Genomic DNA, 13,697 nt, shown 5'->3' on the forward strand with positions numbered 1-13,697 from the left:
CAGTTCAGTGAGGTTATCACACATGCTGTGCTGACTGAATTATTCCTGCCAGTAGGTGGCGCTTTAGCTATACATAATTGATATCCCATTCAGCAGAGAGGAATGTCCTCTAATTCCAGAAAGAAAACTTGTACCAAACGGATCTTGTCCGAGTCATCACAATACTTTGGGAAGTCTACTATGCAAACCTGGATAGGAGAGAAAGTGTTTAACCTTTTTCTTTTATTTTCTTTTCTAAAAAAAGATTTTCATAAAGATATAATTTTCTTTTAATGAAAATAGAAATAGCATGTTTGAGCTGACCGACTAGTGTTCGGTGTACTTGCAAATTATTTCAGAAGTACTATAAATAAGTAGTATATTTAGAATATTTAGAAAAAAGACATGATGATAATTTATTATTTTCAATATTTTAATTGCATACATTCCATTTATAATTTTACTATACAATTGCAAATACTAAATATTTAAGCAAAGTATTAAGTATTTCTATTGTTTGATCAAATGATTTGAATACGAGTACACAGACTTCTCGTCCATTTAAATATTTCCCAATACTGAATGAACATTTACACTGTTCTGTTGATCTTGATACATTTCATAGTAGTTCTGGCGTGGGTCAAGTTGTGTCTCAAATTTCGTTTCATTTGCACTAGGACAGAGAGACGCCCTTCCCTAATGATAGTCAATATTATGAATGACTTTTAGGACACAGGCATAGTCAAACTCGTCTGTCTCTGCTTAAACTTGCCAGAAGGGAGACAGGCTTTATTTTCAAGAACAGTCTCCTGATTTGCAACTGAAGAGCACTGTCAATATAAGGAAAAGGTGAGGTTTCAAGGACTCGCACCGTTTACCTGTGTCATCTAGAAGGGTGCAATTGCTTTTCCCCGCGAGGAGATGAAAACGCTTCTTAGTTTCTAATCTGTAGCCTATCATGTACTATGCAGAAATAAGCCTTTCAGAAATAGATGTATAACTGCAGGAGGTGCATCTCCTCTGTATTAAGCCATTCACATTAAAACAATGTCGAGGTGATATATTTAAATCCGAGCCCTATTATTTTTATTGTTATTTTGCATTTTCTCATTCCCTGCCTCGCATCTTTGGCTGCCAGATGTGTCCCAGGCTGAAGAATTATTCCTCATCCCTTGAGTCAAATAAATGCAATCAATATGAGCATTGCTCTCAGGCCTTGAAATATTACATTAATGTTCCATGTGGTGACATTTTAGCCGGAATTTTCAAATACATCATGAAGGCTCAAATTAATATTTATCAGTGAGAGCCTTTTTTATGATTTGCAAAACAGTATTAGCACTGAACTCAAATTAAACACGTGGTGAGATCACAGTTATTGTAGATTACCTTCAGATGAAAGGATATTTTTAACCTGTATCCCCGAGACCACATGTGGATGCACACTACTGGAGAATACAAAAGACGTCTGTTACAATATGCGGCCTTACCCACGCAAAATACGGTTATCTGCCAAGTTTCATAGAGCAAATCACACATGAAAGTGTGTTTATTGCGTTCTGGGACTGCTCTTTTTTTCAGCTTTTACCTGTAATGAATACTGTAAATCAAATCAACTAAATTATGGTGTTTAATATTTTGATGCTATATTACATCCTAAGGCTCGTTTAACTGTTTTCATACCTATGAAAACAAACTTGCTTTCTGTTTAAAGCTTCCAAAACAATACTGTCAGTTTAATAGTATGCATGCAGCACTTCTGGGAATTGCATCTTATCATTTATAGATCTGTTTTAAATTATTCTTGTCATTGAATCCAAATTTATGCCGCCATTGATCTCGAAGGGAAAATATTAAACGATTTGGGGTCGGTGTTTGGTGACCCTCAGGTCAAGGAGAATTTAACATTGGTGTTATTGAGCGTTACGCGCTCTCACCTGCCGCGGCTCTTGTGCTCCCTTTTGTTTCTGCTCATTTGCATTTTGTGTGCGTGCACGACGAACAGATTACCGGAATGCGATTTGAGACTCTAAGTAATCATGGACTTAGCCTACACCTCTTGAGGACTTTTCAAGCCAGTGTTTTTAGTTGGAAACTATGATATTATTTATCACTTTCCTCTCACGTGCCGCTCAAATGCGACCAACATTTTTTTTCTCTCCTCAGAGTACATTTGCAATAACACGCACATATTTAAATCATAAATCTGGTGTCATTTATCCATTTTTTCATTGTATGCATGAACCAAAAATCTTTGAAGCAGCCAACCAGTCTGCAAAAAATCCTTTTACGGGTACACGAGTGAACTTACTATTTTAGGAAATTATAGATTATATATTTTCCAACAGCAGCCCCCCAGCCCCCCAAAAATGCCAGTCGCAATGCCTTTGCCCTTCACCACCTACTCAGATCTCAGCTGAACACTGTTCGTGAGCAAGTTTTAATATCTGGCACCGATCGTGTGATCATGTAAACCGGCAGATATGTGTTCTGAGGCTTAGGATGGTAGAAATGCTGCCAGGAAAGCCGGTCTGACATTAGTGTGTGCTATAAAATAAGCTGTTTTTCTTGTCATTCGCAGCTCCAGTGTACTTGTGTTTGGCCCGGTTGCGGTGGTTCTCGCTGAAGCAGGTGTTACAGCTCGGTGCAGTTCTCCCCCGTGGCCCTATGATGGAGAACATCTGGAGAGCCTCTGTTCCGCCCCTTCTTTCCTGTTCCCGGTAAGACCAGGCAATGTAGTGAGCAGTATGGTGCATGTCGACACATGGCTCCCAAGTCCCCCCACAGGGTATAGAGTGCCTCCACATCCAAACTCACTTACGGCCTGTGTCAGAGGGGGGCTCAGTATGTTCGATTGCACAAATATGATATATAGATATATTTTGTTTGGTTTTAGCTTATTAAAATTCTTTTTTAATGAATGGTTAACCCTGTATGATAAGGTTCTATTTATTAATATTGGTTAATGCATTAGGTATCAATCATAATATTAATTGCACATACACTTTTGTTCAAATGTTTGGGGCCAGTTAGATTTTTAATGTTTCTAAGTCACGTATTCTCACCAAGGCTGGGTTTATCTGATCAAAAATACTGTAAAAGTAGTCATTTTGTGAAATATTACTATTTAAATGAACTGTTTTCTATGTTAATATATTTTAAAATATATTTTTCCTGTGATGGCAAAGCTGAATTTTCAGCAGTCATTACTTGAGTCATCAGTGTCACATGATTCTTCAGAAATCATTTTAATATGCTGATTTGATGCTCAAGAATGATTCCTTAATATTATCAATTTCGAAAACTGTTGTCCTGTTTAATATTTTTGTGGGAAAAAAAAATATTTTTCAGGATTCTTTGATGAATTGAAAGTTCAAAAGAAGAACATTTATTTGAAATAGAAATCTTTTGTTTTTAAATGTCACTTTTGATCAATTTAATGCATTCTTGCTGAACAAAAGTATTAATTTCAAGAATTCACTGACCACAAACTTTGCTAATGCTAATATTTTCTAACATTCCAAGTTGTAAAAATGAACATGAACATTATTTAGAACATGAATTAGCCATAAACATTAATTTATATCTATAAATTAAAGGTGCTCTAAGCGATTCTGGGCGGAGTAACTTCCTGTTGACTTTTGAAGTGTTGTCAAACAAAACAGAGGCTAGCTAGACCCTCCCTCCTCCTCTCCCCTCCGTGCTTCCTGAAACAGTCATGAACGCGCATTTAAAATCTTTCTTGTTGGTTATTGGCTGGAGCATGTTTATTATGTTTCGTGGTCCAGGCTTCACCACTTTGTTTTTATTGCCGTTTTTGGAGCTTGTGGCGATTACAGAGACTGCGTTTTTTTACAGTGTGTTCAGGGGACAGGCAGCTAGCGGATAGTGAGGAGATGTTTGCTGTATGTGACAAAAAATGTTTTGGCCTAAAAACACGTGACATCGCTTAGAGCACCTTTAACAGTAACCTAGATGATCAAATTCCGGAAAAAAAAAAACATGTTGGTCATTGTTAGTTCATAACACCAAACTAAAGTGTTACCAATGAATTCAAACAAATTATAATTTGACACATAAATTATGCTTTTTTTTTTTTTTTTAATGCTCAGATTAGCCATACTTTACAATGTGGGCTAATGGTAATATGATATATCTGGCAAATTAACTTTTGTGTAGCAGGACCAAATTCTGATGTTGGATATTTCATCTTTCTACCTTTATGATATTCCAAAAAAAAAAAAAAACTCACAGAAAATTGGCCAGATCCTGAATGTTGTGTACTATATATGTACATATATGCTATATATGTACTAAATATGTTAGCATGATCTCTCTTATTTTGGTTAATGTGTAAAATCTTTCCACCAGCAGTTCTTTAAAAGCATTTAACTTTTCACTTTGACATTAAAATCTGGTGATGAAAAGGAGATGCTGATCGATGAAAGAGTAATTAAGGTCCATGTAAAAATGATAGCACTTTTATCCAAGGTCAAATAGCCCTTGAGGCAAATGAGCTGTTGTCTTCACGTACAACGTGTACCAGAACATGCTCACCTAAGTCACGTAATGTCATCACATCGTTTGAGTGATCCCCGGCACTGAGATTGCACATTGACTGGAATGAAACATTAGGATCTTGTGAGAAATCATTTTGAATCGTACTGCAATCACTGGTCTTGAAACCCAGGCAACTGCGATTCAAAAGCAGTCATAACTGCCGCAGGTTTGCAGTATAAGCGAGCGACGATGGTTTTCTTCCTAGAAGCCCCTGCAGAAATAACATAACATACACAGGAATGTTTGATGCAGAGATTTAATTTTCCTACCACTCTCCATTCACATAATATATGAAATGAACCTCCAAATTAATTTGCAGGAAGACTCTATAGTAACAATGTAATCTTGGTGTTAGAGCACAGTTGCAAATGGATTTCTGTCTTTTGTAATTTCATAAGATGCATTCTGGGGGGTCACCTTACATGGTGTCACCATTTTTTAAAGCCAAAACTATCCTGCATGCTGTCAGAAGAAAAATCTTTGCAACGCAGTGGGGTTTTTTTGCCATCAGTTTGTATAGTATCACGTCCTGTCGTGTGGAATATCTGTTTTATATGAGTGTTTTGGCACAGGTGAGTAATTTTATATCCAGATGTCCATAGTAAAGTCAAGGGTGTCTCCTTACTTGTTCTCTATGCTGTGCTTAGAACTGATTGGAAGTTTCCTAATGTTCGCACAGTGCAGCAGAACAGAGAACATACCTGAGATGTTTTTTGTCTTAGTGTAAAATGTGGAAGCTGCATTGTGTTTATCAATCCTTGACACTTTCAGATTCACAAAGATGCTGCATATTTTCCATTTAAAGTTCCCAGATTTTGCTCTTCTCTACGAATGTGATAACATATTGTAAGTCAGTTAGACACTAATCCACTAAAGTTGATCAAGCTGGTTAAAAATGGCTGCACAGGTGCAATCAGATCAGCTCCGACTGTGCTTGATTACGCAGTTGGATGTATCGATGTCAGACATCTATGCCTCTTTTTTTTCTGTCTCATATGGGAAGGAAAAAGAAAACTTTGTGATGGCATGTCTGGAAGTATTTCCATCCGTCTTTCTTTGGCGCTAACAGATCACGGCACAAAGAAGCAGATTTTTAGTCAATATTGGATCTCGCTCATATAGCAAACATGTTACTTGAGGTTTAAAAAAAGTCAGCTTTCACATTTCTAAATGAGAAGTTCATTTGACACTGTGTTGCCTCCTCTAACACCTGTCAGGCTATCTGTCACGGGTTGGAGGTCTTCTCCACCACCATAATATTACCCCTTATACTGCAAATCCACTCAGCATTTGCAGAACTTTTCATACGTCAAATGATCCTACCCAAATGCCCCATAGGACATAACTCAGAGCCTAAATTTAGGCAATATATTAGGAGAACCTTTAACTGGCCCCAACTGGTTTTGCTTTTTTGTTTGCTGGGACATTTAAAACTGGCAAAGAAATGAGGTGCTTCTATTGAAGTTCTTCTTCAGAGTGACTGAATAGTTAATTTTTGTCTCAGAAAGTTTTTGACATTTACTGACTGGCTTTATTCGACCGACAGTTATGAGGCGTCCCTTGTATAACTCTGTATGGTCTTTTAAAAAGGTTAATAGTAATCCGATGTCTTAACTAAATTAAAACGAAGAGGAACTTCCAGTATTCTCTCCATCATTCTCCTTTCAACGGGAGACTAAAAAGCCACACTTTCCCTCGCCGGTCCTGAGGAAACCCGATCAGATTGCTCGTTAATTTCATCATTTCAAAGTTTTATGGATTTTCCAGTTGGTGCACTTTTCATAAACACGCTTTTCACCCCACACACCCCCTCCGGCCTCCCCTGTGTATGTCAGCATTTTCTCTGTAGGAAGAATCTGGAGGGCTGAAAGTTTATAAATAAGCCTTCTATCAAGTTCCACAACAGGTGTGACCTCCCTGTGTCCTAAAACTGAACACTTTCAAGGGCTGATATCTGAAAAGAGGGGGTTGGGAGCAGAAGAGGGGGATTTACTGCTATCTAAAATAGAGACCTTCATCAACCACTGACTATTACCTTCCAAAGCGTTGCATGACTCCTGGCCTTAGTTTTACACAAAACACGCTTGCCCTTGCTTCTTCTTACTCACACATCATGCTTTTAATCGGCTCATTAAAGTTGGGCACGGCATTGAGTGCAGCAACTGTAGTCATGATTAATAAACAGAATTTGCAGATTCTGCCAGAGAAAATCTCCGGGATCAGTGAAGACCTTCTCTTGTAGCAGATACACACTTGCGCTTAAACCATATGTTCCATGACGAAATGCAAACCGCCTCCCTATGAGCACTCATATACATTCCCATCTACGGACTAGAAGAAAACGATTGCCTTTTCTCTTAACAGACTTGTAGACTCAATAGGAGTCTAATGCCCATGGCAGATGGACAGTAAGTGCTATGAGCAGCTCCTTTAAAGCTCACCACTGACCACATTATGATGTTTGCATCATTTACAGAACAGGCACATATGCTTTTATGCGGCGTACGCTCAAAGCACATGATTTCTCTGCATTCTGATTAAATTTTTCCATTTTACTCGACAAGAAAACGTTCAATATTTCCACTAAAGCCTTTTTCAAGTTGCTTTAGTCTAGTAGCTCATCTGTCATCGTATTAACAAAGTGACAAAAGCTGGGTAGCGGTAACCCCTGCAGACAGTAAAGAGGTGCTGGTCCCAAGTACACAGTGATTTTAAAAAAAAAAAATTATATATATATATATATATATATATATATATATATATATATATATATATATATATTTAACCTGAAGGGCACCTCCTTTACCCCTCAAAGCAGTCTGAGGACAGCAAACAGGTGAGAGAGAGAGAGAGAGAGGGAAGGTTGTTGGATTATTTTACATTATTTTGATTAATTATTCAGATGCCTCCCATTCTGCCCGTAATGACTTGGTATGCTACGGTCAGACCCACTGAGCTGTCATAACTTACCCTGAATGACTGGCATGAAGCAACTACACTCCACATGATACATTTACACAACCTGCATACCTCTTGCAAAATATATATGTGTATGCGTTTGTGTGTGTGTTCTTGTATATATGGTTTATAAGGACACAAATGTGTATAATGATGACATGGGTATTACAACAGTCCTCGTGAACCAAATGGCTTAAAAACATACTAAACTGTGTTTTTTGAAATTCAAAAAAGTGCCAAAAGTGTTTTGTAATGGGTAGGTTTAGGGGTAGAGGGTTAGTGTTGGGGATAGAATATACAGTTTATACATTATTAAAACCATTACGCCTATGGAGAGTCCCGTAATGACTTTTTGTATTTCCTTTTTTTTTTTTTGAGTTTTGCACTCACTGCTTTGTCCTGAGCTGTTCTTGAGTCTCCAAGTCCTGTAAGATCTTTGGTTCCCAGCATGCTCTTCACCATCCCCACTGTAGCTCAATGATTCCGAGATCCAAGGAATCAACACAGGATATTAAACATCAAGGGTACATAAACATTTGTGCAGAGTAAAGTTTTTTTTTTTTTTTTTTAACATGGGTAGTGAGCACAACTATAGCTTGTGAAAAATACGTGAGCATTTATGCATGTAGGCATATGTGTTTATCAAGATACATTTTTAGAAGTTCATGTGTTTCCTGGGAAATGAACCCATGACCTTGGAGTTGCTAGAGTCGTGCACTAGCACTCAATGTGCTTTGCCGGTCCCCCTCCATCAGGAAATGGATCAGAGCCATGTCTGTCTAATCTTGGTACTTCCTTTATACAGTTATATTAGCAGTAAATAAATGAAGTTTGCATTTAATTAATTTAAGGGTGCATAATATTATTTGATTGAAGTGTGTTATGAATTATTACATTGGGAGCTCGATGGGAGTTTGATTGGACAAAACTCTGAATGTGGCTAATGATTCAGTGAAGAGATAAACAGCTGAAACGGCTCCACGTCAAATGAGAGATTAGTATACAAGACCAAATGCACGGGGCACAGAGCACCCTTTGTCTCACCCCCTATCGGAGAGTGTCAAAACTGTATAAATATTTCAGAATGAGGTGTGCACACGGGCGAAACTCCCCCATCAGGCATCTGCTCTCTGGGTTCTCAGAGGGAGACAGGTGCAGATGCATGAAAGAGGATTTCATTTCTAAAATAGCATTTAGCATTTTCCTTCTTCTGGAGATCCCTGTCTGTGAGAAATTCTCGTGTAATCATACACCGCGCTCTCAGAAAACTTTCAAAGTTGATCCTCTGAGACATATGGTGGCTTATCCAAAAGAGAGGATGGCAGGAAAGGGGGTGAGGAGGGATTTATATATTCAGACAAAGAAAAAAGGACACTCAAACTGCACAGAAAGTGGTTTATATAAAGTAGTTGAATCTGAAGTATGGAAACATGGAAAATGGTTTATTTATTGATTACATTCTTAGAAAAAAAAAAAAAGGTTCAGTTGGGTTCAATATAGATCTCTAGTGTTCTTGACTCAATTGTAAAGAACCCTTGCCAAAAAGGTTCTATAAGGAGAAATGTGATTGCATAATACTTAAATGATTGCATAATACTTGGGCTATTTCAATTTATTCTACTGATAAAGTATGTTTATACGCTGTTCAATTCATAAAATTTAAATAAAGACTAAATTCTTAAAATGATCTCATGATTAGAACCCCTAAAATGTTCTATGAAGCGCCTGACAGAACCCTTTAAGGTTCTATATACTAGAATCTTTTCTTCTAAAAGTGTTGGAATCCAATGAGACAATGAAATTGCTTCTATTCAGCATTCCTTTCTAATGTATTATGAAATGTACATTTAGTTTATCCCCTTTATAAAATAATAATAGCAGCACTTTGTATCATGTTATTCAGCATGACTTTCTTGTGCTTCAATGAAGCAGGTCACTTCATGGAGGCCAACATGTTGAGATCACATGACATTCTGAATACTACTCGATTAATCTTTAAAAAAAAAAAAAAAAAAAAATTATTATCGGTATTAGTTGATATACCATGGTCTATCTGAATACTCGATTCCGATTAGCTGGAAAATGTGCAATAAGTTAGGAATAATTGACAACGGGCTGTTGAATTATTAGAAATAATGCACACCTCCTGCAGGTGGTAATTTTCTAATAAATTCAGTCAATTATTTCACTTCTATGGTAACCACACCCTAAGACATTGTTCAGATGTTGTATTTCAAGACATTTGTCAGGTTTTGTTCTTAAAATGCTCTTGTGTGTGTGCAGGACTAATTTCTTATGCATCTCATCCCACGCCTTCGTTGCTAATTCCAAAAACGTCATTTTAGAGCTATAGTAACGGAGTCTTGAACCAATTGATAGCAGACTAATGCAGTTATTAATGCAGTTATGAGAAAGAGAGAGAGATTAGGCGTGGGTAAATTTCCTGAGTCTGTGCGTCTCTCAACAGTGTTCAATTGTGTCTGTACTGTATGACATATGACATTTGTTTTTATCCTATTGTTTAGTATATTATTTGCTTGGTCTCTGTTTTTTTTTTTTTTTGCTGTTGTAGGCTAGGTCATAATCAATTAAATCATTTAGCGGAGTGATATGGACATGTAATGCGGTCAACACCTGCCCGGAACTACTTTAGCCGTGCATCTCCTTGAATATAATTGCACACCTTCGTTCCGCAACTGTTCTGTCAGATTCAAGCATTCAACAGCCCTGTACAGAACCACATGGCTTTGGCCCCGTAGTACCGCTTAATGCCCAGGTAGTTCCAAGTCAGTTTAATCACCCTATATTAATGCGCTGTTGTCAATGAAAGCACAGATAACTCGGTCTGCGGAGAACACGCTGCGCGCGCCGCGCACACAGAAACTTGTTGTCAACGGCAACGCTGCTCCGCAACCGATTATAAATTAATTTCGCGACTGAATTTGAATCTGTTTCTCAGGCTGTAAAGCTGTTTTTGAGGTAATTAAACTCAGCTTCAATGCTAGTAGAGAGACGCTCCACTAACGCAGGTAATTCACACGCACATATATCTCTCAATAGACTAATTCGTTCAAATAAATGTTATAATTCAGTCAAATAAATGTAACCTTACCGCACTCCTTTATGTCTGGGTCTGAGTTAGACAGAATGCTAGATCTAAAGGCCCGTTCACACCAACATAACGATATAGTTCTTAAAATCGTTCTTAATATAAAAGAATAGCACTGTTCACACCACAGCTATTACGATAACGATAAGATAAACGATATCGTTGGGATCACTTTCAGAACGATTTTTTCCAGCTGTTGGAAGATAAACTGACAGCCAATCAGAATCCATTCTACTTCCAGGGCTCGCGCATTTAAAATGGCGACATTGCGGAGAAGTTAATCGCTGAGGTTTAGAAAAAGCCACCACTGTTTGACAAGTCAAACCCCCTTTTCAAGGATACTTTAAAGAAAATGTGTGTATGGAAAACGATCAGTCATACCCTCTGAATAAATGAACAGAAGTATTAACGATGCTATTATAATGCCAGGCTAGCAAACAGAGTAACAAAATTACCTCAGGTATCCAGCGCTAGTTTAGACAATATTGTCTTGCTTCCTTTGAAGTTGCAGTGATGGCGTTGTTTTTTTTCCCACTATATTGACTTTGTCAGCTAAATTCTCTGTTATAGATCTATTACAATAGCTATCACTTGAAATATGGCATGCTGAGGACATCTGCTGGTTAAACCCGTGTAAATGCAACAAGAACAGCAAAAACATCATGTAACGTTACACTGTGAAACCGTAGCGCGTGAGCTTACAATAAACAGACCGAAACGGACCATTATCGTTCACTGGTGTGGACGGTAATATAGTTATCGTTATAGTTATCTTTAGTTTATAGTTATCGTTCTTGGTGTGAACGGTAGTTGACGAAAATAACTGTCATTTTAACCCTTTCATTCAAATTAATGCAAATTAATGGTGCGTTCAAGTCCTCCTGGGAAGTTTGTATTTGCGAGGTAAGTCATGTGCGTTCAAGTCACTTTCGTCGGAGTAAGATGGCAGTGTGCCTTCTCTAAATTAATCACACACACACACACACACACACACACACACACACACACACACACACACACACACACACATACTTGTTTTTGTGAAATGTGGGGACATTCCATAGGCGTAATGGTTTTTATACTGTACAAACCGTATTTTCTATCCCCCTACACTACCCCTATCCCTAAACCTAACCCTCACAGGAAACTGTGCACACTTTTACTTTCTCACAAAAACTCATTCTGTGTGATTTATAAGCCTTTTGAAAAGTGGGGACATGCTGAATGTCCTCATATTTCACCTCTTTTTGTAATACCTATGTCATACCCATGTCATTATACACATTTGTGTCCTGATATTTCACAAAAACAAGTACACACACACACACACACACACACACTTATACTTATTGAAAATGTAGAGGAAAGAATATGCATATATGTTGCTTTTTTATGTTTTCAATTAATTTATGAAGCCATTGTGAACTTTATCGTTACATATTATATTGTTATATTATGATGTTATCGTATTTTTTGCTGGGAATTAGCTTACTTCGTTGAATTAGTTCACTTACAAATTAAAATTTCCTGATAATTTACTCACCTTCATGTCATCCAAGATGTTCATTTCTTCAGGCAAAAAGAAATTAAGGTTTTTGATGAAAACATTCCAGGATTATTATAGTGGACTTCAATGGACTCCAAACGGTTGAGGGTCAAAATTACAGTTTCATTGCAGCTTCAAAGGGCTCTACACGATCCCAGGCAAGGAATGAAGGGGGTCGCACACCGGACGCGTAGCTCGGCGCCGCGCAGCGTCGCGCCACGTCTTTAAAATTCGAACGCATTGTTTTCTATGAGAGTACGCACACCGGCGGCGACATTCGGCGCCTGTCCGCGGCGCCCAGCAACGACTCAGGAAGTTGTTTAAAATCATGCCGCGCCACACAGCGCCATGTACATTGTTTTACATTAAATGTATATTATACATTTGGTGCGGCGCAGAGCTTCGCGTCCGGTGTGCGACCCCCTTAAGGGTCTTATCTAGCAAAACGATCTATCATTTTCTCGTCTTGAACTAGCTCTCTTCTTCTTCTCTATTAGAATTCCAGCAGTGTAGACACTACTAAAGCTGGGGACACACCTAATGACTAATAACATCTAAGACTGAACTGAACACACATACCGATTGTTTCCTTCGACTGGAGCCGATTTATATACTCACACATGGAATTTGAACACCGACTGTAATCGCAGACTGAACGCAAATGGCTCTGACTGGACGCGTTTGAGCGCGATCAGTCATAAGTATCAATTTACATTCATAATCGGCCTTACAATCGTTAAGTGTGTGCGCGGCTTAAGGGTATTACTGCCCTCCTCAGGTTAAAGTTTAAACAAATTTGTCATATACAATATGCTAGTGCAAGTATATAGCAATTAGTTCAAACTTTGACCTGTGGAGGGCAGTAATACATTTAGCAGCGTCTACACTGCCGGAGAAGAAGAAGAGAGCTAGCTCAAGATGAGCATTTATGGTTAAAAGCAGTGGTTCCCAAACTAGGGTACACATACCCCTGGGGGTAACCACAGCAGAACTACAACATGTCTGTTTCGCGAACAATTCTGCGGCTTTGAACGAATTGAGAGAGTCAATGATTCAATGATTCATTCACAGCCACATGCTTCTTACTGAACGAATGACTCGATGACTCACTCATAAAAACAGTGACTTGCTTCCACCTACTGGCGGTTTTAGTTTAATATTTAAAAGTTTTACTTCGTTTTACCATCATTGCATATTTCTCTATTGAACTTTTTTTTTTAAACATTTATTTTATAAAGTTATTCATAAAGGTATAATGCACTGAAAAATCAATTTAGGACAATTAAGTATTGTCCCTTAATGGTAAAGGTGTGACTGTAGTCTAAGTGGAATAGAGGGGGTACGCAGAAGCATGGTAATCCCTTCAGGGGGTACTCCACTCTAAAAAGTTTGGGAACCACTGGTTAAAAGTATATAATTTTTTTTAATTTCCATGAAATTTAATTTGAAAGTGAACTAAACCTTTAAAGAAAATCCCGACTCGTATTTACGACGCTCGTATTTACGACATTGTTCAGCTCGTATATACGATTTTTCCGACATGAC

General features: G+C 38.0%; 1 protein-coding gene across 2 annotated transcripts in view; it reads left to right on the forward strand.

Moving 5' to 3' along the window:
* Nucleotides 1-13,697, forward strand: part of casz1 (castor zinc finger 1) — a 266,705-nt gene that overhangs the window by 39,858 nt on the left and 213,150 nt on the right. For both annotated transcript variants that reach the window (XM_067372059.1, XM_067372060.1), the window contains one exon: nt 2,561-2,699. The gene's annotated coding sequence lies outside the window, so the exon portion shown is untranslated. The remainder of the gene's footprint in view (nt 1-2,560; nt 2,700-13,697) is intronic.

This window comes from Chanodichthys erythropterus, chromosome 20, assembly GCF_024489055.1.
Source record: "Chanodichthys erythropterus isolate Z2021 chromosome 20, ASM2448905v1, whole genome shotgun sequence".
In the NCBI taxonomy this organism is placed as follows: domain Eukaryota; kingdom Metazoa; phylum Chordata; class Actinopteri; order Cypriniformes; family Xenocyprididae; genus Chanodichthys; species Chanodichthys erythropterus.